Genomic DNA, 25,852 nt, shown 5'->3' with positions numbered 1-25,852 from the left:
AAGGCTGTGATGTAATATTAGTCTAGATTAGTATGATGAATTACAAAAATGTTATGTAAAAGTATGTGTGTAATTACCAGTGTTAATACACAACTATAAAACTCCTGTTTTACCTGATATGGTCATTTATTAGGTACATGTAGAGTGTAATGATGCTACTCTTCCTGCAGCATCTGGTTTAGTGTATTGAAACATGACAAAAGCTGTAACTACGAACTGGCTCTAACTTTAACCGCCCATAGCTTTTCATACGTCATGCAAATTCTTATGAACTTTCACATGTGAGGTTGTAGGGAATGTTAATGTAACACTAAAGGGCACTAAGATCAAGTGTGCTTCCTCTGACTGTTGTGTCTGCAGACACGTCAGGGTAAAAGGTCAACTGTAACTCACCGGCTTCTACGGGTGTTCATCAGTTCATCTTTGTTTCATTGATGTTTAGTTGGATTATGTTGTGTTAGTTTATGATCATGTGGGGTAATTTAACACAAAAGGTCAAATGAATTAGAAACAGAGCAATTTATTTCATTAGATCTACTTAGAAGTCTTTTTAGAGCTATAGAAATTCCAGAAGAAAATACATAAAAATATACTGACAGCCTTTTAAATGGAAAATCTGTATTAACTCTAACCCTAACACTTCCATGCAACTACTAAATAACCCTTACTTGTAACCCAATCCAATATGGAATAAAAGCAATTGCCCCAAAACAAACACTAGGGTGTTCTGAGCATGCTTAATCTGCAGTGTGAGAGGACAAGCATTCTCTGTGCATGTTTAGATTGGACAGGTTTAAGATCTGTCTGATGATGAAAATGAAGCCACATACAGTGTTTTCCAGTAACACACTTCTGAATACACGGATTGAAGCTTATTCATGCAAATCACCTTGAACTGTAGCTACTATTGCTTTCAGTTTTGGAAGTGTAGTTCTGATGTGCAGTATAAATATTATCATCAGTGGTGTTAAGATGATATTATCAGAATCCAATATCAGTTGGAGAAATTATTTCTTGTTTACATGCAAACCTGATTCTACCTCATCACACTCATGTCAGTCATCATAAATCATCATTATTATGAAGACAAAAGACTACTAAAAGACTACTAAAGAGTGTCACCATGTTAATATGTGGGGTAGTAGCTTCCTGTTGGACAGGAAGTTGTGGATCCAGTAGCAAACAAAAGGGGAACCCTGAGCTCCCTCACTTTATACATTAGAACATCAGTGACGATTGCATTAAACACAGAGCTAAAATATCCAAACAGCACACAGGTGAAGATGTGAAGGGCATCCAGGTGTTGGAGGATGTAGTGTAGATATTGAGGTATCATCTACAGACCTGTTAACTCTGTATGAGAATGTCTGAGGGTCTTGGAGGCTGTCAGTCAGGATTATGAGGTGGTGTAATATCAGTCTCTCAAATCACTTGATGATGACAGGTCTGTAGTCATTCTTGTCTGTAGTCAAGGAGATATTCAGTTGTTTGGGAACTGGTATGATAACAGAGGTCTTGAAACAAACAGACACAGCACACTTTGTCAGGGACTGATAGAGGAGATCAAAGGTTCAAAGGTTCAAAAGGCTTTTTTTGTCATTTCAGCTATACACAAGTACACGGCAAAAACTGAACAATCTTCTTCCCGGACCATGGCACAACATAAAACAACAGTGCAACAGACAACACTCTACACAAGTGCAAACAATAGAATACAGTGCAATAATGTCATACAACATACAACATATCAGTGAAGTTGGGGAAAGATGTTCAGCACAGTGACAGAGATCAGCAGGAGAGAAACCATCCAGGCTGCTGATTTCTTACTCCTCAGTCTCCCTAGAACCCAGAGAATCTAAACTAGACATATTTTCATATAGGCTAAAACCAAGACCTCAGCCCTAACTAATTTATTGCTTAGGTTTTAAAGGCCCCAATGACCCATGTCATTCAGTATGCAAAAAAGCAATACAGTGATCCCAGGTCTCAGATGGTTTGTAAAAACAATTAAACTATAACTAATGAAGTTTGTATGTAAAAGCAAATGCAACATACACAACGCAAAAGTCCCCTAAACAATGTCTCACAACAGCATTTCTTTGTTAAAAAAACCTCTATTGCTGTAATTATTAAACTATGTAATTATTGTAAATACATAATCAATGTAATTATTAAACTAGATGAATATCAATCATAAAAAGTGTGTGTGTAATAACCAGGTAGATAATTCACAATCACTATCAAATTCATTAATGTTGACCTGATTTACTAAATTATTAGGTACAACCTGTAAACTGCTAATATTGTCGATATAAAACTAAAGGGCACGTTATGAAAGATCCCACGAGCATGAAAAATTAACTGAGGACCGGACGTTAGTCAGCTTCACGGGATCATCTAGTTTGGTGTGATGCTGGGATGGCAGCTTGATGGGAATGGGAGTGGGAATGTTTTCCGGGTACACAGAAGGACCCTGATACCCCCTGAATGGCACAGCATACCTGAGCAGGTGCACCAAGTTCACGTCCTCACGGGGACCTTCTTGGTTACCAAGGCAGGTGACATCATCAAATAATTACAGGAACACGATAGCAAGTTTCGATGTTTTAAATGCCTACACAGTGTATCAGTTTCATTGCGTAAAGGCGTGATAGCAAGATGTGCATTTCTGTATCTTGGGGCAAATTCTAAGTGGTCTGTAAATAGCTGAGATCGTGTAACCACACAGACGTGATGTTAGTGTAACGAGAACAGGACGCACCTCACAGCAGCAAGACAGACTCAGAGAGAAACAGGTTTTACTTTAGAACCACTGGGGATTTCATTCAGACACAACAGTTCCTTCTCTATGTATAAATGCAGAGGTGCAAGTCATTCCTCACACACTCAGATGCTCTCACACACTCACGTCCTCTCATACACTCACGTCCTCTCACACACTCAGCTCCTCTGTCCTGTAGTACAGGGCCCACTCTGCCCTCACAGTCTCTCTCTGTGTGTAATCAGCCATTTTGCTAGAATGAGGAACCTGTCTGCTCTGCTGTTTGTGCTGCTGCTCTGTTCTCTCCAGGTGGTCTCTAGTGGTAAGTCTCCATCTCTCTGTTATATGATGTATTTCTTATACATTTGGCAGACGCTCTAATCCAAAGTGACTTACAATTTCCAGGTAGGAAATCAAAGTCAAATGATAGGAGCTTTTTCCAAGGATTATTATTGGTATAACATGGAGCCCAGAGAGGGGACTGAACCCAGTCCCCCACAGGATATATACATGAGAGGCTTTACACTGTATTTAAAATACTAAGCCTCAGGAATTTGAAATGCATGAAAGCACAACATTTGGAGAACAGGCAAGAAATAAAATGGATAAGCAGAAGAGGGAAACAGAGAAGAGAACTTTCCAGATGTACATCTGTGCTGTTCCAAATTCTAAAGGTGGGGCGCTCATTTGGAACATTACTAATACCGACTACAGTTACAAAGAACATGACATCAGTCAAGATCTAAAACAGTGTTTAAACACCTTGATTTATCCTGCAAGAACTGAAGCTTTTGTTCAGTTCAAAGAGCAACAACATATTCTACTCACTGAGATAAGGCTTTGGAATCCAGTTGAGGGGCAAGCGAGCATTTGCAGTGTTACCAGTGGCCTCTTTGAAAGATCTGGAAACACTTATAACAGTTCACTCTGTTACAAGGAGGATGAACTTCTAAATTCATATATAACTGTCCAGTACATTCCAAACAGAGCTAATGAATTCCATGTGTTTTTTTCTGCTGAGCTGCACAGCCTCTCATCTCTACTGATGCTGATGCAATAAGAGTTCCTGGTTGTTTGCTCTTCAGACCAGTCTAACCACCATGGACCCTCCAGCTGTACCCGATTAGCTCATCTGCATGTCCATCAGATCAGTATGACCACCAGCGACCCTCCAGCTGTACCTGATAGGCTCATCTGCCAGACCAGACCAGTCTGACCAGCAAGGACCCTCTATACTTGATTGGATCATAACCACTGCCATTGCCTCTCCTGCCAGACTGTCTTAGTTGTTTACTCTGTGGCCTACAAATTGGTTCTACAAACTGAATAACTCCAGTATTTTTGCCAAATATGTTGGTCATTCCATTTAGTTTGTTCTTCTCTTAGGTTTTAAATGATGTTAAAGTTAAAAGCAACTTTTATTCATTTTGTGCTATTTGCGATCCAGTGTCAACCAGAGGAGGATGGGTTCCCCTTCTGAGCCTGGTTCCTCTCAAGGTTTCTTCCTTCTGCTCTCTGGGAATTTTTCCTTGCCACTGTCACCTTGGCTTGTTCATTAGGGGCTTGGAACTGGATTCTATGTACACATGATCTCTGTAAAGCTGCTTTGTGAGAACATGTGGTGTAAAAATGCTTTATACAAATATATCTGGATTTGAACTTTTGGGACTTCTTGAAGCAGTCAAGGTTGGGCATGACCTTATGACACAGTGGCAAGAGAACAAGCTCTTCACCACAACAGGAAAACCCATCAACCATTTCGAGATCATTTGAGACCTTCATTATCTAAATTACATTATATTCTGCATCCTATACTCAGTCAGGTCCAAAAAATCTGGTATGTGCTATAACGAACTGAAGTGATTTGGTGCTGGGGTAGTTTATCAGGAGAACAGATCAGCCTCAAACATCTTCACTGAGCTACTTTGACATTGTTACAGCTTTTCAGCAGAATTCCACACACTACCACACTGAGTCAATACCATGTATTACTCTTTAAGAGATGGAAACAGCTGACAATGTGTGTTGGAAGCCTACATAGATTAGAGTTTGAATGAAATACATGTTGTAGCAACAGTTTTTAAAAAAGGCAAAACAATTATGCATACAAGATTTATTTCATATTGAATATATATTCAGATATATTTCAGTTTATTATAAAGATTTCTCAAGAAGATCAAAAATGAGTTAAATCATATTTTCCAGAATAATACATATCAGCTAAGTAAATATTTACATCTATTGCAGATGGGTGAGACATTTATCCAAAGTAACTTACAACTATGACTGAATACATTTTGAGCAGTTAAGGGTTAAGGGTGTTGCTAAGGGGCACAACAGTGGCAACCTGGCAGTAACGGGACATGAACTGGCAAACTTCTGACCACTAATTAAGTACCTTGACCAGTGAGCTACCACTGCCATTTACGTTAGTGTTGAATAAATCATGAAATAAACATGAAGTTCTTGGTAATCAACTAAGACCTTCGACTGTATTGTATGTAATTATAGAAATAGCTTAAAGATGTTATATTTTTGTCATAAAAAATGAGCTGCACCTTCAAAAATCAATAAAACACAGGCTGTGATAAACAATCCTTACATTTTACTTTGTCTTTACCACTTCTACAAAAGGTCAATCATACATTTATATTATTATTCCTTGAGTGAAGTGACTTATCATTCCCGTTCATTCTCTCATCTTCTGATCTTGCTGGGGCTGCTCTCCCTCTCGGAGCTGTGAGACGAGTTAATTTTTTTAAGTATAGAGTTTTTACAATTTTAAATAAACTAGTAAAACTGTCATTACTTTCACCTTCCTGTGCAGGGTGGTCAGTGTTCTAGAATATGTGTAGCATTTTGGAATGATGTCCCAAAAGGTCTCTATGACATCGTGTGAAAGAGATCCTCATTGTTTATTTACTTGGCTTATTAGAGATTTTCTTAGCATACACACTTGTTGTAGCTATTAAAATAACGTCATATGAAGTAGCATACAAGAATGTCATAGCCATAAGCTATTATTATTATTATTATTATTATTATTATTATTATTATTATTATTAAGGGACTAATAAAGTATAATGATATTCATATAACCAGAAATCTATGTATTGTTATATGAATGTCCACATATAGTGACCAAGGTTTAGGAAATTGGTGTTTTTATTTGATGTTTAATTGATGTTTTCATTTAATCATTTTAACCTCTTGACTTATCTTCTCCTCTCTAGCACTCTCTTCTCCTCTCATTTATTTTTAGTTATGTATTTAATTGTTTTTAAATATCTGGAGGACTACTAATTTGAAATACTACTTTTATTCAAATTAGGGCTTTTTTTTGGATAATTCTGACTCAGTTCTTCTACAACTCTCCTCTATACTCATATCATCTGACTAGTACTCATTTTCTCACAACTTTCTTTTTTCTGAGGTTTCCCCAAAAAACTGCTGCATATCATTGCCACTCTTCCGCTTACTCATGACTTACTGTGAATAAACCCTGATAAAAGCTGACTAATAAAAGTCTGCTTTCACTTTTTCAAAGTAACAATAATGATGCTGTTTATCATAAGCAGGTACAGCTGTACAGGATATTATGCAAATATACAATAAATTAAAGCTGCTACTCTCTACATGTTCACATGCATCACTACAGATGTCTGACAGATTACTGATACTTTACGTGGAATTTCTAACAAATATAATGGAATATAAAATATTAGATGTTTTATAATGGAATCTAAAAACATTAACGTGTGTGGCTAATTAACTTTCCAGGTAACTTAGCTATGATAATACAAGCCCTTCAGACTCACTACAGTAGGATCGGGTCACTTCTGGGTTACTAGCTGGTCCTGGGGTACAGCTCCTTTGGTAGCTGACACTTTATTCACAAGTTCAGGACTGCAAATATTAAAGGAATTATAATGTGCAAATTACCTTAGACCACTTGGACACTACAGACTACTACTACAAAATCCCCCAACAAAGTTTAATTTACTGACTAATAAAACAACAAAGTCTGATTCACTGACTAATAGAACAACAAAGTCTCATTACACTCAAGACATGTTTCTATATTTCCTGCAGCCATCTATGAAATGTTTCCTTCACAGTAACAGAATGCTTTTACTGAATAAAGAATTAACACGCACACACACACACACACACACACACACACACACACACACACATACACACACACACACACACACACACACACGCCCACACACTCACACACACACGCCCACACACACACAGACACACACACACACATACACACACACACGCCCACACACTCACACACACACACGCACACACACACACAGACACACACACACACACACACAAACACACTCACACACACACACACACACACACGCCCACACACTCACACATGCATGCACGGACGCATATATTAGAACATGTACTCTAACACAGGGATCATAAGAACACAAGTGAAACCCAGTGTGTGCTTACATACAGTTCTACAAATACACAAACACAAGCTGACTATAGATATCAAAAGACAAGGTGAGCACAGCCAAGACCACATAAACCAAACAAGCAAATGGTACACTAAGCCAAACCCACACAAAGCTAGAGCAATCCTAGTGTGAGCTTGGGCAAGCTTCTACCTGCAGAGTCCTTATACAGGCCACAGCTATCACTTAAGGCAGGGCAGAGCCAGTAACGAGGTGCACAGAAAGACTCAAATCACAAACAGGACCAGGAGCGCACAGCAGCGGTCCAGGAGCGTAACACACAATAATGGCCCAGTTCTAAATGTGGTTGAGTTGTGGGTCATTTCTGGCACTAGTGGCTTAAAGGTCTCTGCGGTGCGGTGCTCTCATGGCGGTAAACTGACTGAGTTCCGACAACCCCATCTGGCCCACTTCTGTGCCATCATTCCATGTAGTATGCGGGCTGAAAGTAAGTGCCGGATGTGGCCCAGATTGGGGCCATACCAAATTTGCTATCCGGGCTTGTTCCCTTGGCTACATAGAAACTAGCACCAATGGTTTGCATTCGCTATACCTAGCGGGGAGACGTTTACAGGATAATGGCGGGATCAAAGGAACGGAGGAGGGGAAGAGTGATGAAGAGTGAGTAGAGAAAGGGAGAGAGACAGAGACAACAGTACGTATTGTAATGATTGCAGAGGCAGCGGTGTACCCACTGGCAGAGCTGCATGACTACTAATGAGTGAATACAGAGACTCAGCATTGGAAATGATTGGGTATTGCATTTACAATGCTTATTGAATGAACACATACTAGGGGTCAAACCAAACTGAGAAGATAAGCCAAATAATACACTTCGGAGAAATGACAGGCTACAAAGAGCGATAAAGTAAGTATATAAACTCAAGGTACAAATGCATGAGAACTAGCCCCTCTGATTAGAAGGGTTAACCAGTTAGAACGGAAAAGCAGGGGAAGCGCTAAGCAGAAAACAGGCAAACACAAGGATAGGAGACATACAGGAGTACAGCTGGGAAACTAGAATATACAGGCAAATACCAGAACTACTAAATGACAGAGTGACATGAACAAGCCAGAGAATCCTAACTAGCTCAGGAAAGCAGACCAGGGAAAAATGAGACAGAGAAACAACAGGGCGAACGGAGCAAGAGGAATCAACAAGACGAGGGAATACTTGGGAACAGATTACCAGGGCGAAGACAGAACCAGGAACAGCTGAGGAAACTAGGTGGCACAGACGCCTTCCTCTCGCACTGTGGCACTCTTTGTGCATTAACGAGCTGATGTAAGAATTGCTTCAATTGATGCAACAGTTCAAACATAATCTGGATCTGATCTTATCAGGAATGATTGTAGTGTCTTACAGTATAATGCTACATTGCTCCATTTCATTGTGCCTATCTGAAATGAGCGCATAACAGAAACTGGTTGTAGTTAAGTGAGGCACATGTAAATAAACAGAGTAACAATATAGTAACAAATCCCTTACACATGACATCAGAGCTTCTAAATGAGATGACTAAATCGTCTATGACTGGTTGCTCTGCTGTTTCTTTACGTAAGCTTGAGCTAGGGCAGAATATGAATAATAAGGTTTATTACGCATCGTTTGTCCCATCATTCAGGCGCTTGCCGTCCAGGACCCTTTGGAGGTATGCAATTGATAATACAGAAAATACATAATACAGATTACAGAATAAATTACAGTGTTGCAGTATACAGAATAAGTACTTGGCCTTCTTAACAATTAATAAGCATTAACAGCTTATAATAAATTAGTAGATGTACTTAGCTCTCATTTGAATATTTTAGCTCAAGTTTGCTCTGTTTTTGCACTCCGGACATCCCCTTTGGTTGTAATAATTTTGTACTGGTTTTGACCCTCGCCTGTGTTTGAACATGTGTTTGGTTTGCCCTACAATCGATAACACTCTATTGGTTAATCTTATCCACAAGTGTCTGGCTTGTTATGTCATGTTTTAAGCGCATTCTTATTATACTACTTGACGGCGTACGTATCAAATGCTGCCGAGATGGTTTGCCTCACATGTAATTTGCTTAATTTTCTTTAGATTTACATACTACTCCAACAGACCTACTAATCAGGGCCTATTTCCCAACATCATCATAGTGTTGTGATCAATTTAAATAAGACAGAGTGTGTACAGTATTATACTCGCTCTAGAATTTGAAAATGATCTTTGTTTTACAACCCAGCCCTGCTAATTAACTGATAAGGTAAAGATGGTGTGTTTGAGCAGGGACCAAACTGCTACACTATGACTCAACAGATCTGTCTGAAATTGTCTCTCTCAATCTGTCCTGTTCAGCGTGATGTTTAATGTATTTTCTGTATTGTAATGTAGTGTTTTTTCCTGCACTCCTTGTCTAATCGGACTATATGTAGTGCTTGTATACAGTGCTATCTCTTTGCATTGCCTTTTAAATATAGATCCTGTCTGTTGTATGAAAACCCTGAAAGAATTTTATTTTGATCATTGATATACTTGTGTATGAATGACACGACACTAGAGTTTTTTTGATATTTGAAAAGTTCTGTGATGTTTGCTGTCCTATACTTATGAATGATGAAACCTACTAAGGTGCTATTTAGACTCAATTAACAAAAGCTGAATCTATTTTTGTAAAGTAATTTGTAATTTGTAAAGTAGTAACAATGACAATTACCTCTCATTTGTGAGGTTTTAACCCCTAGGAACCACTTTTCAAGATTGACAGCATACAAGCATGATAACACTAGACATGTTTCTGAATGTTTCCACATTCAGCTTCCCAGTTGCTGTGTCCATGTAAAAAGGAAATCATAACTTCAGTACAACACATTACACAGAAGTGAAGAGCAATACCAGCAAAAGAATCAGTAAGAACACATCTCAATCTAAGAAGCAGAAAAGGTAAGGCTGAAGTCCTACCACTCAGAATTTCATCCCTATTTCAGCACCTGATAGAAATTCTGCACACCTGTTTCTGTGTTGCATTAGGAATGCCAAGATAGTCAAAGACATGACAGGAAGGGATGATCAAGCTGGTACAGGAATGTGTCTCCTATTTATCAGAACCTATCTTTGTATCCTGCTTTGTTGGTTTATTGTTATTTGTTACAAATGTGCTTGCAATCATCTAAATTTCTTTGTTCTGCGTGGACTGATAAGACTTCACAAAATTGTGTTCATTTGTATAATCAAACAAGATTCTCAAGAACTTCCAAACGAGTTCAACCGATGATGCAAATGCAATCCAGGATAAGTCGGCTTGGCCGATACAGTGCCAGGCAATAATGAGTCTTGGTGTGCTGTACTACTGGAAAAGACATGTAGAAAAAGGATGTGTTGTTTTATGACGTCTTAAACAAGGATGATCATTCCAGTGCTAGAACATCATCTCTCCTCTTTTGCAGAAACATTTGTACTTGTTTTTTTTTAATAAAACCCCCCACACAAATAGGAGTGATGATCTGACAGTCCCTCGGCAGAGCTCAACACCCATTTTGAACGACGTTGACTTAATGCTAAAAAAGAGGACACAGCTCTTATTGCATTTAAACAAAGACTGGACCACCCAAAGCATCACCTCCATACCCTATAATATTGCATCACTTCCCACAACTAATGCTGAGGTACACAGTCATATGACCCTTTCCAAGTCTACAAAGCACAGGCAGACTACACTGGCATACTCCCATAATTTTTCACAAGGCTAAGACAGCCAAGCTGATCCACTGTTCCACAACCTGGGCAGAACCCACATCAGAAACTATCAGGCAGAGCCTCCTCTCAATGCAACCCCAACCTTCAACATCAACAGACTTTTGTATATCACACACTGTCCAAGAAGAGATGTTCCACATTCCTTGGAGTCAGTTTCCATCCCCAAGGTCTGGTCCATCTGAAACTTGCTAACCCATGCCTGCCACACATTTCATTAATATGTCACAGTATGACATTGAATGGCATTTATGGTACCTGCTACTGACACTGTTTAGGTGTTTATAGTATAGTAATGACACCACTGTTTAGGAGGTTATAGAATAGTAATGACATCATTGTTTAGGTTTTTATAGTGTAGTAATGACACCACTGTTTAGGTCACAGTCATATGACCCTTTCCAAGTCTACAAAGCACAGGCAGACTACACTGGCATACTCCCATAATTCTTCACAAGGCTAAGGCAGCCAAGCTGATCCACTGTTCCACAACCTGGGCAGAACCCACATCAGAAACTATCAGGCAGAGCCTCCTCTCAATGCAACCCCAACCTTCAACATCAACAGACCTTTGTATATCACACACTGTCCAAGAAGAGATGTTCCACATTCCTTGGAGTCAGTTTCCATCCCCAAGGTCTGGTCCATCTGAAACTTCCTAACCCATGCCTGCCACACAACTGGTACTGCAGCCGACCCCACGCTCCACCTTGGAGGTGGTGGACCAACACAATGACTCTGCATCTCCTTTTTCAGGTTGCGCCTGACTGGTTTTGTGGGTAGCCTGCCCGCCAGGTGTGGCTCCAGGGGATGTAAAGTCAATCTCAAATTAACAATTATAGGAATTATTAATAGAATTATTTAACATATTTACATGCACTCACCAACTTTAGAAATATGTAGAGTAGCTTGTAGACACACTTACGCAGGTGAATAGTTGCCATGTAATTTGATAGGTTACTCATCATGTCAGATGCTCAGGCCAGGGTGACTCGTGCAACCATTTTACTATGAAAAGTGTCATGGAAAGCTGTTAAATATTTCTGTTAAAGTGCTCAGTGAGAGCACATATTAGAAACACCAGAAAGACCTTGTTAGCATACAGTTCAAAGGTATAAAGGTTACTCAGTTTCATAGTCTCCGTTGTTTCGGTGTGCCTAATAAATGTCTGTCTTCGTCGAAAGACGTCTATGCGTCCTGTGGTTGAAATTTTGTTTTTATTTTTTATTTTAATTAAGTGTTTTTGCAGCTGTGTCTTAGGATAAAGACACCTGAACATAACTAGAAAAGTCGTTCTGTAACAACCTGCTTTTTTTCATAACCTGATGTTTTATATTAAAATAAAGCATTTGGATATGAATTATGAAATGTTAATTTCTTAAAAACAATTAAAATGTTGATTTTACATAAACATGTCCTTGTTATCGGTTTCAACAGGTCTCTATATATTTTAAAAGCATTACATTGTTGCAGTAAATGAATGGTGTTTTCTGTGAGAATGTTTGTAGTTCATCTTACTTGATCTTAACTGATCCCAGTGAACAATTTGACACAAGTCGTAAAACGATGCTCTGTGTACAGTGTGATTGGTGAGTCTTGTGTAAGGAGGTGTGGCATTGTGGGTTAAAGAGAGTTTAAAAGCATCAGAAACTTTTCTGATATCTTCACTCAACTGAAGACTGAGAGTGGGACCAATCATGGCAAAGTTTTTTCTCCTGCAAGTCTTGCTTCTCTTGGCAGGTAAAGCATGACATGTAAACAATACACAGATTGTGGAACAAATAAAACTCCTGTCTCTGTTGCAAAGAAATGCTGATTAAATTGTTCATAACAAGTATATGCTACATTTTGTATGGACTGTCAATTGTGAATTTTTATGTTAAGAGTTTTCAATTATGAACCATACTGAAATACCTTTAAAATAGCTTGGTCTTATAATTTTGAACCAAACCAAACATATTTCCTGTAGCTTACCTATGTTAATATGTGTACTATGTCTAAAAAACATGACTCAAATTTTTGTTTGTTATGCATTTCTATACTTTCATCACTAAACAATAGAATAAAAGCCAAAATATAAGTCCAAAATAATTCCAGGTCCTGGATCAGCTGAGATTGGGAAGCGTCTGATTGGGGGTGGACCCTGTACAAACACAGAACGACTCCGTCAAGTATGGATTTTTCACCATAGATTCTGTGGTGGGACTCTAATAGATGCCAAATGGATACTGACTGCATCTCACTGTTATAACATAACAGTAGGCGGGTATGTATTGGGCTATTATAGAAATGTATTATTACATGCTTTCTATGAATCTATGAATGAATGAATGAATGAATGAATTAAGTTATCTTTATATAGCGCCTATGAAGGAATTCAAGTTTGCTTTACAATGAACACAATTAACAATTGTATCTTAATTAGCCCAGTTTGTGCTGCATAATCTGTATCTGTGACCTTTAGAAATGTGTGTGTGTGTGTGTGTGTGTGTGTGTGTGTGTGTGTGTGTGTGTGTGTGTGTGTGTGTGTGTGTGTGTGTGTGTGTGTGTGTGAAAACTTCATCTCTACATGTACAGCACCCATTCCAGTCGAACTCCAACACAGGCATACCTAAGTTTACTTAAGAATGTACTGATCAGGTGTTCACCTGAACCAAATATTATTTAACAAGAAACATGAAGGACTGGCGTAGAGCAGGCCAAGATTCATGAAAGCTATGATTGAAAATCCAGATTATTCCACCAAATACTGATTTTAAATTGACAAAATGTTTATTTGGAATTTGGGAGAAATGTTATCACTAGTTTATGGAATAAAACAAAAATGTTCCTTTTACTCAAATGCATACCTAATACAAATAGTAAAAACAGAGAAACTGATCATTTTGAAGGAGTGCAATTTTGAAGGACTTTTTTCCAGAGTTGTATATGACGAATTCACCATGAATGCTAATCATACTAATCAAGCCAATCATGCTAATCATGCTAATCAAGCTTCCTGAACCTGTCAGTGGTTGAGAGATAAAAGTTGAGGGACAGAAATCATTCATAATTTGCTGTAATTTTTATTTTCCTTACATGTGCCATTGTGTGCACACATGGGCATGTCCTGCAGAAGTGTTTCAGTCTGGGCAGGTGTTCATCCACATAAGAGATATCAAATGTTTGACCTTCAGCTGTGTCATGTCCATATATATGATAATTGATTGGATCAATGATTGGATATGTAGAGTTTGATTAAAATACTTGTGTGTTATTTTATCATTTTCATTTTCTTCTGAATAATGTGTGTGTGTGTGTGTGTGTGTGTGTGTGTGTGTGTGTGTGTGTGTGTGTGTGTGTGTGTGTGTGTGCTTGTATCTGTTCTGCAGAAGTCTTCAAGTCTGTGCAGGTGTTCATCCAAATAGAGCATACCAAAAGTTTAACATTACATTAGGTGACATCCATATATTTGATGTAACTGAGAGAACAGGTGACATCATGCTGCTCAAACTTCCTGGACCTGTAAGTGGAATCACTCCTGCTAAGCTTCCTGACTCCTCCTGTCAGACTCCTGTTAATGGAGAGCACCTGCAGATCGCTGGTCACGGATCTACTGTTAACCAAACTGGTAAAAATGCTTCTGAACAAACTGCTCATAGAAGTAAAGGCTATTATGTAAATGTATATAAACCTTTCTCTTTGTAGTTTTGTTTCAGTTAGTTTATTATTTTCTCTTTTATCCTGTGTAAAAGAGCATTCTACAATACTTTAAATTTAAATATTTGACTAATTTGAATATGTGACTGAACATTTTTATGCTTTGGGTGTATAGTGTGCTTGTTCTTGTCACAGCCATACTGTCAAAGTAGATTAAGTTTAGATGCAATTTTTAAAATAGCAGAATATCACATTCAGTGGCCTTTTTACTTTTTTAAAAGCTGAAACTGTTCAACTCTGTGCACTCCTGCATCAGGCTCCTTCACATGTGTTTATTCCTTCTGTATTTCTAACTTTTTGTTTGTGTTTGTTTTAGGTCTGCTTGTACTGCACTCTGAGCTGTAGCTAAACTACATCAGAATGCTGAATAAGCACTTAGAATAATGTCACACCCTTATTATCATTTCTTCTTCATGTTTTAGGACCTGTTGACCTGAAACAACCTCTGCAAGGTCTTGATCTGCAAGTCACAGACTGTCCTACACCCATAAACAACTATTTGTGTGGTGAAGGTCTTCCTAATAACCCACCTGCCTACACCTGTGGGGTAGGACACCTACCATTATGATGCCATATATTATTTCCTTAAATATCTAAAACATAAGATAAAAGTAATAGTGCCTATTACAATCTATTTCAAGCTATTTCAGTGCTAGCTGTACGCCCTTGTGGTGATTATGATAAACATGAGTGAATGTCACAAGCCAGGTCTATGTGGTGCTTCATATCTAAATGTTCACAACAATGGAAAAACAGAAAGAACTCCCTCCATCTCTCAAACAGGGAGACTCCGGTGGAGGCTGGCTGAAGAAGAGGACTGGGACAACAGGTGTGATCTACGGAGTTCACAAAGCTTCACATATTCAGTATAGACAAATTTCCCTTTCCACAAGTGTGTGTGCTCCTCCTATCAGGAAGTGGATAAATGACATCATGACTAATCACTGAGACAGCAGGTCCCGTATGAGTCCTATATGAAGCTGTAACAGTAGAGTCACATATGAAGTTACAGACTATGTACTACAGCTGATCTGTCACTCTGTACTTGTGTTACAATTATTAAATATAAACAGCATTCCATTATGTGCATCTGTTTGACCTTCATTTTTGGACTGACTGATTTCTAATATAAAATTATTACTATTGTTACTTTAAGATAGTAATAGTAAAGGTAAAGAAAGATTACACGTTAGCGAGATGTCTAAACAGTGAACACTGAAATAATATTCTTCTCCTGCCAAAAATGCTTTTATGATTAACTATGTTTTTGTCAGTTGACCAGTACTCACCACAATAAGTCGCCACAACAAATCACCACCATAATTTTACTCATAACATGCTCTCATTGTAAAAAATCACTTTAAAAATCCAAAACAAAAAACCTCACCGTTGGTCATTGTTCGTTCGCTGATGTATGTTAGTGCGTGTATAGTCATTTGTGAGATGTGATTGTAGTCTGTGTTTAGTTAAATGTATAAGTCATGTATGTCGTTAGTGTTGTGTGTGCCAGCCACTGTTCTATATGTTTTATGTTAAATGTTTCACTTCGAGGGAGTCTGTGCGTCCTGCTCCACGCCCACCGGCACTCGGGCCAGCGACAACGTTACACGCAATAAGTCACCACAATGAATCATCACAATAATTTTACTCATAACATGCTCTCATTGAAAAAAATCACTTTAAAAATCCAAAACAAAAAAAGGTTTTTGTATGGGAGTTTTTATAACGTTTCTATCAGTGCTTGAAATAGACACAATGTCTTCAGTATTCCCCTTATTCTTCTCACATTCTCAGACCGTTACATCTGTGGTGGGACATAAGAACTGGGTGTTGACTGCAGGACACTGTTACAATATGAATGTTGTATGTGAGAGGTTAAAAATACACTTAGTTACTTTGAGCTTATACGGTCATTTATTTTTACCTTTCATGATGTTTGTGTTCATGTGCAGCTATTTGTTCTACAGAACTGTTTCAGTCTGGGCAGGTGTTCATCCATATAGAGAATTCCAAAAGTTTGACATTAAGTCAGGCAACATTAATTTATTTATTTTTCATTTTGTATATTTATTTATTTGTGTGTGCAATTATTGAAGCAGGAGAATGTAGAACAGTACAGTGCAGGGGGTTGATAAGTAAATGTCTATCACATCAAACTGGAGAAAAAAAGACAAAATTGTATTATTACACTTGCAATTAAAGACTTTCAGAGAATTACAGACTATATAAACCATTTTAACAGCCAGTAGAGCAAATAATGGTGCAATTATTCATTTTAGCTTTGGTATAAAAATTATTACACTTGTGGATATGAAATTTAGCTAAAAAAGGATCAGATTAATAATATAATATTGTCTTACCTTTTTTCTACAAGTATCAGTAAAAGCAAATAAAACATATTCCAGTCACAAAGTGAAGTCAGAGTCAGTATGTTTGACAATAAATCTGGCCAAGCTCTTCCAAAACAGTTTTACATGCTCACATTGCCAGATGTAGTGATGTTTCAGGGTTAGTATCACTAAAGGAGCATTTTGGGAGCATACCTCTTCAGTTTAGTCTAGAAATTGTTGGTAGGATAATATTAGTTTTAAACAATATTTCCCTCATTTTGTTCTATATTAAGAATGTGTTATATATAATTCTTTATATAGAAACAGTATCCTTCTGAAACAAGGAACAAATACTCTAATTGTTATTTTTGCATGCAGGGGAGAAACATGTTCTACCAACCAAAGTGTTATCTGGCTCAAGATCTGAGACCAGACCAGACACTTGTCAGGCAAGGGTATTAGCCAGAAATATATCGGACATGCACAGTGGGACGTGCTCAGCGTTCGCAAAAGAAAAGTGATAATACTTCGCAATCAAAGAACGGAACAGGAAAGACTAAATGACATAACCAAGATGTGATACAGGTGAAACTAGTAAACCGGTGATGAGGATCTGATGAGGTTTAGGGAATACAGGAGTTGTCATGGGCTGGGGTTGGTCGTGTGACAGTAAGTTACAGTGTGCGGGTCTCCCCAGGATATCCAGTCGCCAAGGTTGAGTATGCCCAGGTTAATATTTTATCGTGACAATTAACGGGTACAAAGAATTTACCCTCTGGACATTCTGCGGTAATCTCTGTGTCTGTCAGTAACTCCTCAATCTCCTTCTCAATCTCCCAATTTATTGATGCAACTTTAATTTGTGTAGGAAGAATGGCGTTAGGGTCCTCTGTTTCCCCCAGGAGCATACGTGATAGGGCGTGCGCCTTAGTATTGCGAGAGCCTGGACGGTAAGTAATGTAAAAATCTAACAGTGAGAAAAAAATAGACCAGAGGGTTTCACGAGAATTTAGACATGCGCATGTATGCAAGTTTTTATGGTCAGTGACGACGAGGAAAGGATGGTTAGCTCCCTGAAACCAGTGTCTCCACTCCTCCTGAGCTAGTTTTACTGCTAAGAGCTCCTTTTATCCAATGCTGCAGTTACACTCTGCATTACTGGCAGCACATAAGTAGCAAAGAATTATATAACAACCATGAATCAGGTATCCCATATAAACTAGCTAGAGCACTTTCCATCTTTCCAGCATTTATGAAAGAGGTCCTCCAGGACTATCCGGGCAGATCTGTCATCGTTTCCCTTGACGATGACATCCTGACATTCCCAATGATGTTTCCCTTGACAATGACATTCCCTTGATGAGTTCCATCTGCACGAGTTTAGCTACTTTGGCTACCTCATTTACATATCCATTGTGCAGATGTAGGCAACTAAAGTTGAGTTGGTGACCAACTGGCTCTGCTTCCATGATGCGCCATGAGCCTGCTTTCTGTGGTTCATAAACTTCTACTAGCACTTTGTTAGGGAGTTTAGTGTTAAAGCCCATCCCCTCACTAACCTGCTTCATGGGAAGAACAACCAGCTGTCCTGGGGCCCTGTGATTGAAAATGCCTTCAAGGAGCTCAAGATGGCCTTCACCACTACGAGTCTGCAACATCCCAACCCTGCCAGGCCTTTCAATATGGAGGATGGCATACAGGCACTGAAAGGATGTGTCGTGTACACTGATTTTTTCTGCAACAAATTTTTCAATGAAAATGAGACAGAAACAGACTATAAACATTCTGACAATGTGACAGGTAGGAATTGTAGTAAAAGAAAAAAAAGTTGAATAAAGAGATATCAATTCAACTGAGAGGTAACAAAGGGTCAGATGGGATTCATTTAATGCAATTTCTCCTCAGAACTAGAATATGTGACGAGCAGAGCAGGGGAAGTGCTGACCTCTAGTGGGGATATTGTTGGGCAGTGGAGGGAACAGCCCAGTGAACATGTTCTTACAAGAGGCAGTGCCTGAAACCTACAGTGACTCAAATTCCATTTCTGTGGATGAAGTCGCCATGGTAGTTAAAAAGCGATGTAGTGACAGGACAGCAGGTTTAGAGTTGAGCAGAGATGTTGAAGGTACTGAACAGGGTTGCAGTTGTGTAGGGCAGTGGTAGCTCAGTGCTTAAGGTACTTGACTTGTAAACAGAAGGTTGCTGGTTCCAGCTGCCCCACTGCCAAGTTGTTACTGTTGGGCTGCTGAGCAAGGCCCTTAACGCTCAAGTTGTACTTAATTATAAGTTGCTTTGGATAAAAGTGTTAGCTAAATGCCATAAGTTTAAATGTTGTGTTGTTAAAATTCAATATCACATGGGTATGGAGCCCAGTTTTATTGCAGCCATGCTGTGTCCAAGAATAATTTAAATATTATATAATACACTGCCTGGACAAAAAAAAAGGTCACCGCCTGGATATAACTAAGCAAATAGGTAAGAGCCTCCCATTGGATAATTACGGCATGGGTGATTATGTTTCAGCTGGCAACAAGTTATTTAACCCCAAGTGATGCAGTGAGTAGCTTCTCATTTGTTAAACAACCATGTCGAATGGCATGTTGTCATGGAAAAGAAGTTAATCTGTTTTCGAAAGGTCAAATTATTGGCATGCAGCAAGCAGAGAAAACATCTAAGGAGATTGCTGAAACTACTAAAATTGGGCTAAGAACAGTCCAACGTATTATTAAAAAGTGGAAGGACAGTGGGGAATCATCATCTTCGAGGAAGGAAAAAAATCTTGAATGATCATGATCAGCGATCACTTAAACGTGTGGTGAAATCAAATCGTAGAAAAACAACAGTAGAACTCAGGGATATGTTTAATAGTGAAAGTAAGAGCATTTCAGCATGCACAATGTGAAGGGAACTCAAGGGATTGGGACTAAACAGCTGTGTAGCCTTAAGAAAACCACTTGTCAGTGAGGCTAACCGGCAAAAACGGTTTCAATTTGCTAGGGAGCATAAAGATTGGACTCTGGAGTAGTGGAAGAAGGTCATGTGGTCTGATGAGTCCAGATTTACCCTGTTCCAGAGTGATGGGAACATCAGGGTAGGAAGACAGCTGGCTGAAGTGATGCACCCACCATGCCTAGTGCCTACTGTACAAGCCTGTGGTGGCAGTCCTATGATCTGGGGTTGCTGCAGTTGGTCAGGTCATTTTCACACATGGATTGGCCACCACAGAATCCAGACCTGAACCCCACTGAGAATCTTTGGGATGTGCTGCAGAAGACTTTGCGCAGTGCTCCAAATCTCCCATCATCAATACAAGATATTGGGGAAAAATTAATGCAACTCTGGACAGAAATATATGTGACATTGCAGAAGTTTGTGGAAACGATGCCACAGCGAACGCATGCCGTAAAGCTAAAGGCGGTCCAATGAAATATTAGAGTGTGTGACCTTTTTTTTAGTCAGGCAGTATATTAAGGAAAATTCTTTGGTTGAAATGTGGGAGGAAAACATTTATCAGTCAGAGTAAATGTAGTATGAATTAGTCAGCAGTGTATGCCATAACATATAAGTTCCATATAATATTATACAGAGCCCTGCTGCTCCTCAGTCTCAATGAATATGAATATAAAAACACACGGCAATGCTGAAGCTCCTGCAACTCTTGCATTTGACAGCAGGTAAAACTTCATACACAATCCCTGGACTTAGAAGGGAAAATAAAGCCATGTAAAATGTTTTGTTTACATTCAGAAATATTTTATGATTGCATCAGTGTTGTGATTGCATAATGCTGCTTTCTAATAATATAGATTAACATAATAATATATTGAAATAACAAAATTATTATTAATATTAATAATAATTTAGGAACAGTGGTTAAACATCTTTTGATTGGTGGAGAACCTTGTGACAAGAGTGAGCAACACCACCAAGTGTGGGTTTTTGAACTAAAGAGTTTCTGTGGAGGGACTCTGACTGACAAGAAGTCATGACTGCATCATACTTCAATAATAAGTAGATAATTGGATATGTAGAGATTGATAAAATGTTATCAAAGTATGTTTATCATTGCCATCTACTTAATGTGTGTTTGTGTGTGTATCCTGCAGAACGGTTTCAGTCTGGGCAGGTGTTCATCCAGACAGAAAATTCCACTTACAGCTGCAGGAAATTTGATCAGCATGATGTCACCTATTTAACATACAGATGTTATCTGACTTAATGCCAAACAATTACACACACACACTCACACACACACACACACACACACACACACACACACACACACACACACACACACACACACACACACACACACATCTTGAAGAGTAAATTATTGTGTAAGGTAAGTATTTTTGATCCCTAAACCTTCACATATCCAGCAGTGTTCTTATTGTAACACCTCCCTGCAGTCAACACAGAAACCCTCAGCTGTAGTTCTGTAGTCGTCCTCTTGGTGGCACCTTTTTTTTCTACAGCATTTTCCACCAATCAAATGTTGCTGACTCACAGATGATTTAATTCTTGCAAATCAAGGTCTTTTGGTTTGATTTTTTTGTCTGTTGATTAGGTATCCTGCTTATTGATTTAATAGTACCATTACACAGGACAAAAGTAAAATGTCCTACGCCAGTAGAGCTCCATTAGAGCTTCACATAGGGCCCTGTCCACTCTTCATTCCAGTAACCACAACAAGGCGAGCTCCTCTCAGGGGTCATCAGGTAGGCACTGCCCTTTGTGCCTACCAGTGAGGTCTGGCATCTCAGACCCTCCAAGCTCCCTTTTAAACCAAGCTGCACCTCTTTAAGCATAAACCCAAACTGGCCTTCCTGGTGAATAAGGCTGAACTCAGCCCCACTGCCACCATCAACACATGCTCATTGTCACCAGTTCCATATGGGCTTTATGCACTAACACACCCAACCCATAACATCTATATTGGCCTTCCCAGTGACTAAGGCTGTACTCTGCCCCACTGGCACCACTAATGCATACTTAGTTCCACTAGTTCCACATGGATTTTATGTATTATATCACAAAGCATTCCCCAGCACTGGAGATCCATCCTGGCCTCCCAGTGACTAAAGCCACTGGCACCATTAATGCATGTTCAGTGCCACCCATTCCATCTGGATCTGGCACATTACACAATGACATGACACACCATCACACTCGCTACACAGGCCTCCAGGTACCTAAAACACCAAACCACCAATTATGGTGCGTTTCCCCAACTAGTCTGTGCTCTCCTTATCCACAATCACTGGCTAGCCCTTTCTGCTACTCCTGATAACTTATTAATTGATATTAATTTCTTATCTTAGAAACAATGCAAGTCATATATATCTATACTTTTCTCTGCCATATGTAAAAAGCTCCTACTAGTATCTGTTCAACATGCTTTTCAACCATTTTAACAGAAGTCTTTTTTTTTTCTTTTCACATGGGCCTTGTAGTTGTAACAGTGCATACTACAGTGGTTCTCTACTTTGGTGCTGCAACAGCAGGTATGGTTTCACACGTCCACAGTGAAGTTCATGGTCATTATTTGGCACTGGCAGTACAGAGATGAGGATCAAAGACAAACCTTTGTTATGTTAAAACTCTCCAGAATGTGACTACATATGAGCTACTACATTATGAAGTAACAGACAGTGTTGCGATGAACTCCTCTTCAGCTGCTCTTCAGAATGTGTGTTGTGGCTAAATATGAGTTGCTACATTATGAAGCACCAGACATGAACATGAAGTGAGAGAATGGCTGTATTTACAACCTGCCACAGGCGCATAATGTAGGCCACATAGTTAGCTAGTCGTAACAGTTAGCGAATGTAGCTACCTATCTCTCTAGATAAATTATGCCCACATTTTCTTTTGCTTATAACCCAATTAATTTCTCTCCATTTATCAGTTTGTTCTCCGTATGATGGTGGGGGGCTCAAGTGCAGTGGACTTTGCTGAACTCAGTGGAAATAAACGATGTGTGTATGATATGATTGGGTACTTGGTCTCATGTACTTAGAAGGAAAAAAGATGAGATATTGTGTGATTGGTGAGACTGTGGAAGGGGGCGTGTGATTGGTGAGACTGTGGAAGGAGGCGTGTGATTGGTGAGACTGTGGAAGGGGGCGTGTGATTGTGTGGGTTAGAGTGAGTTTAAAAGTCTTAAACGTTTTATGTTCTGCTGAACTGAAGACTGAGGAGGACATAATGGCAATACTGACGTTCCTGCAACTCTTGCTTTTGACAGCAACAATGAACGCTACCATCAGGTGTGGGTTTTTACATCAAGGGGTTTCTGTGGAGGAACTCTGATTGACAAGAATTGGGTGTTGACTGCAGCACACTGCTATTTGAGTGGGTATGTAGAGGTTGATTAAAATACTTGTGTGTTATTTTATCATTTTCATTTTACTCTGAATAATGCGTGTGTGTTTGTGTTTGTGTTTGTGTGTGTGTGTGTGTGTGTGTGTGTGTGTGTGTGTGTGTGTGTGTGTGTGTGTGTGTGTGTGTGTGTGTGTGTGTGTGTGTGTGTGTGCATGTATATGTTCTGCAGAAGTGTTCAAGTCTGGGAAGATGTTCATCCAAAGAGAGCATACCAAAAGTTTAACATTCAGGAAGGTCACATCCATATATTTGATAAAACCAAGAGAACAGGTGACATCATGCTGCTCAAACTTCCTGGATCTGTAAGTGGAATCACTCCTGCTAAGCTTCCTGACTCCTCCTGTCAGACTCCTGTTAACGGAGAGCAGCTGCAGATCGCTGGTCACGGATCTACTGTTAACCGAACTGGTAAAAATGCTTCTGACCAAACTGCTCATAGATGTAAAGGCTATTATGTAAATGTACATAAACCTTTCTCTTTGTAGTTTTGTTTCAGTTAGTTTATTATTTCCTCTTGTGTAAAAGAGTGTTCTACAATACTTTAAATTTAAATATTTGACTAATTTAAATATGTAACAACATTTTTATGCATTGGGTGTATAGTGTTCTGCTTGTTCTTGTCACAGCCATACTGTCAAAGTAGATTCAGTTTAGATGCACTTTTTAAAATAGCAGAATATCACATTCAGTGGCCTTTTCACTTTTTCAAAAGCTGAAAATGTTCAACTCTGTGCACTCCTGCATCAGGCTCCTTCACATGTGTTTATTCCTTCTGTATTTCTCACTTTGTGTTTGTGTTTGTTTTAGGTCTGCTTGTACTGCACGCTGAGCTGTAGCTAAACTACATCAGAATGCTGAATAAGCACTTAGAATAATGTCACACCCTTATTATAATTTCTTCTTCATGTTTAAGGACCTGCCGACCTGAACCAACCTCTGCAGTGTCTTGATCTGCAAGTCACAGACTGTCCTACACCCATAACCAACTATTTCTGTGGTCAAGCTCTTCCTAATAACCCACCTGCCTACTCCTGCGTGGTAGGAGACCTACCATTATGATGCCATATATTATTTCCTTAAATATCTTAAATATAATGTAAATTATAAAATAAAATAAATAATAGTGCCTCTTACAATTTATTTCAAGTTATTTCAGTGCTAGCAGTGCCCCTTTGTGGTGAATTATGTTAAACATGAGTGAATGAGTTACAAGCCAGGTCTATGAGGTGCTTTATATCTATGGAAACAACAAGGGAAAAGAGAAAGAACTCCCTCCATCTCTCAAACAGGGGGACTCCGGTGGAGGCTGGCTGAAGAAGAGGTTTGGGAGAACGAGTGTGATCTATGGAGTTCACAGAGGTTCATATAATACTTCTAGCACAATTGCTTATTCCACAAGTGTGTGTGCTCCTCATATCAGGGAGTGGATAAATGATATCATGACTAATCACTGAAACAGCACGTCCCATATGAGTCCTATATGAAGCTGTAACAGTAGAGTCACATATGAAGTTACAGACTATGTACTACAGCTGATCTGTCACTCTGTACTTGTGTTACAATTAATAAATACAAACAGCATTCCATTATGTGCATCTGTTTCACCTTCATTTTTAGACTGATTGATTTCTAATATAAAATTATTTTTATACTTTATCATTATAAAACAAAATTAAGGTAAAGAATTCAAACGAATGTTTTTGATTTTAAATTGCTTAGTGGAATTAGTGAGATGTCTAGCCAGTGATTATTGAAATATATTTTTCTCCTCCCCAAGATGAATTTAATATTAAGTTTCTGACTAGTACAGTACTACTAGTATTTACAAATCACTTCAATAATGTTACTCATAACATGCTCTTGTTGAAAAAAGTACTAAAAGTTTTTAAACTATTGGTTGGTATCAGCAAATGATTAAATATTATATTCTGAATTTCTGCAGTGAATAAAAGACACTCACAACTAATGTTCAGAACATTTACTCAAAATGACAAAAATTTGTCAAACTGCTTTTTATCATCTATAATAATAATAATAATTGTCATAATGCCAAATCCCCGGACAGACTACAATAGCCAGTCAACGACTCAAGCAATCAGAGGCGTCCAATCAGATCAGTGTCACCATAATACTGAACTCATCTGTATTATATAAGACTGTTTCTAACTCTAAGTCTTTGCTTAGTATTGCCAATAGTCTCTAGAAGCAAACCGAGCATTATTTTGGGTTGTCTTTTTGTGTATTTGGGTTGTCTTTTTGTGTATTTGGGTTGTCTTTTTGTTGTATTTTGCCCCTTTTGGATTGTCTGCCTGGTTACATTGTCACTGATCTTCTGGTTTCTGACTTGGACTGGTAAAAACTCTATACGATTTGAATTGTCCCTTTTATCTTACCCTTCTGTCATCACATAGGATTATTGCACAACCCCTGTACAACGATTAAACCAACCTGCTGTCTTATATCCGC

At 38.8% G+C, this 25,852-nt stretch overlaps 3 long non-coding RNA genes across 4 annotated transcripts in view; 2 read left to right on the top strand and 1 right to left on the bottom strand.

The window, feature by feature from the left end:
* LOC118240633 (uncharacterized) overlaps positions 1-25,852 on the bottom strand; it is a 37,191-nt gene that overhangs the window by 2,937 nt on the left and 8,402 nt on the right. Inside the window, exons 2-4 of one of the 2 annotated variants that reach the window (XR_014119084.1) lie at positions 18,562-18,737; positions 16,597-16,828; positions 16,278-16,476 (exon numbers count right to left, since the gene is read on the bottom strand). This is a non-coding gene — a long non-coding RNA (uncharacterized LOC118240633). Of the gene's footprint in view, positions 1-1,344; positions 1,463-16,277; positions 16,477-16,596; positions 16,829-18,561; positions 18,738-25,852 lie in introns of those variants that run through there. The other variant, XR_004775541.2, reaches the window with a different exon arrangement.
* On the top strand, positions 12,667-15,745 carry LOC145652960 (uncharacterized). The gene is made up of 5 exons (XR_014119252.1): positions 12,667-12,713; positions 13,071-13,239; positions 14,345-14,583; positions 15,095-15,219; positions 15,456-15,745. It is a non-coding gene; the product is annotated as an uncharacterized LOC145652960 (long non-coding RNA).
* LOC145652815 (uncharacterized) lies at positions 23,202-24,975 on the top strand. The gene is made up of 4 exons (XR_014119083.1): positions 23,202-23,360; positions 23,556-23,794; positions 24,300-24,424; positions 24,676-24,975. It is a non-coding gene; the product is annotated as an uncharacterized LOC145652815 (long non-coding RNA).

Source organism: Electrophorus electricus, chromosome 21 (genome assembly GCF_041902795.1).
Source record: "Electrophorus electricus isolate QZ-2024a chromosome 21, ASM4190279v1, whole genome shotgun sequence".
Taxonomy (NCBI): domain Eukaryota; kingdom Metazoa; phylum Chordata; class Actinopteri; order Gymnotiformes; family Gymnotidae; genus Electrophorus; species Electrophorus electricus.
This window is presented reverse-complemented; position numbering and strand designations above follow the sequence as displayed.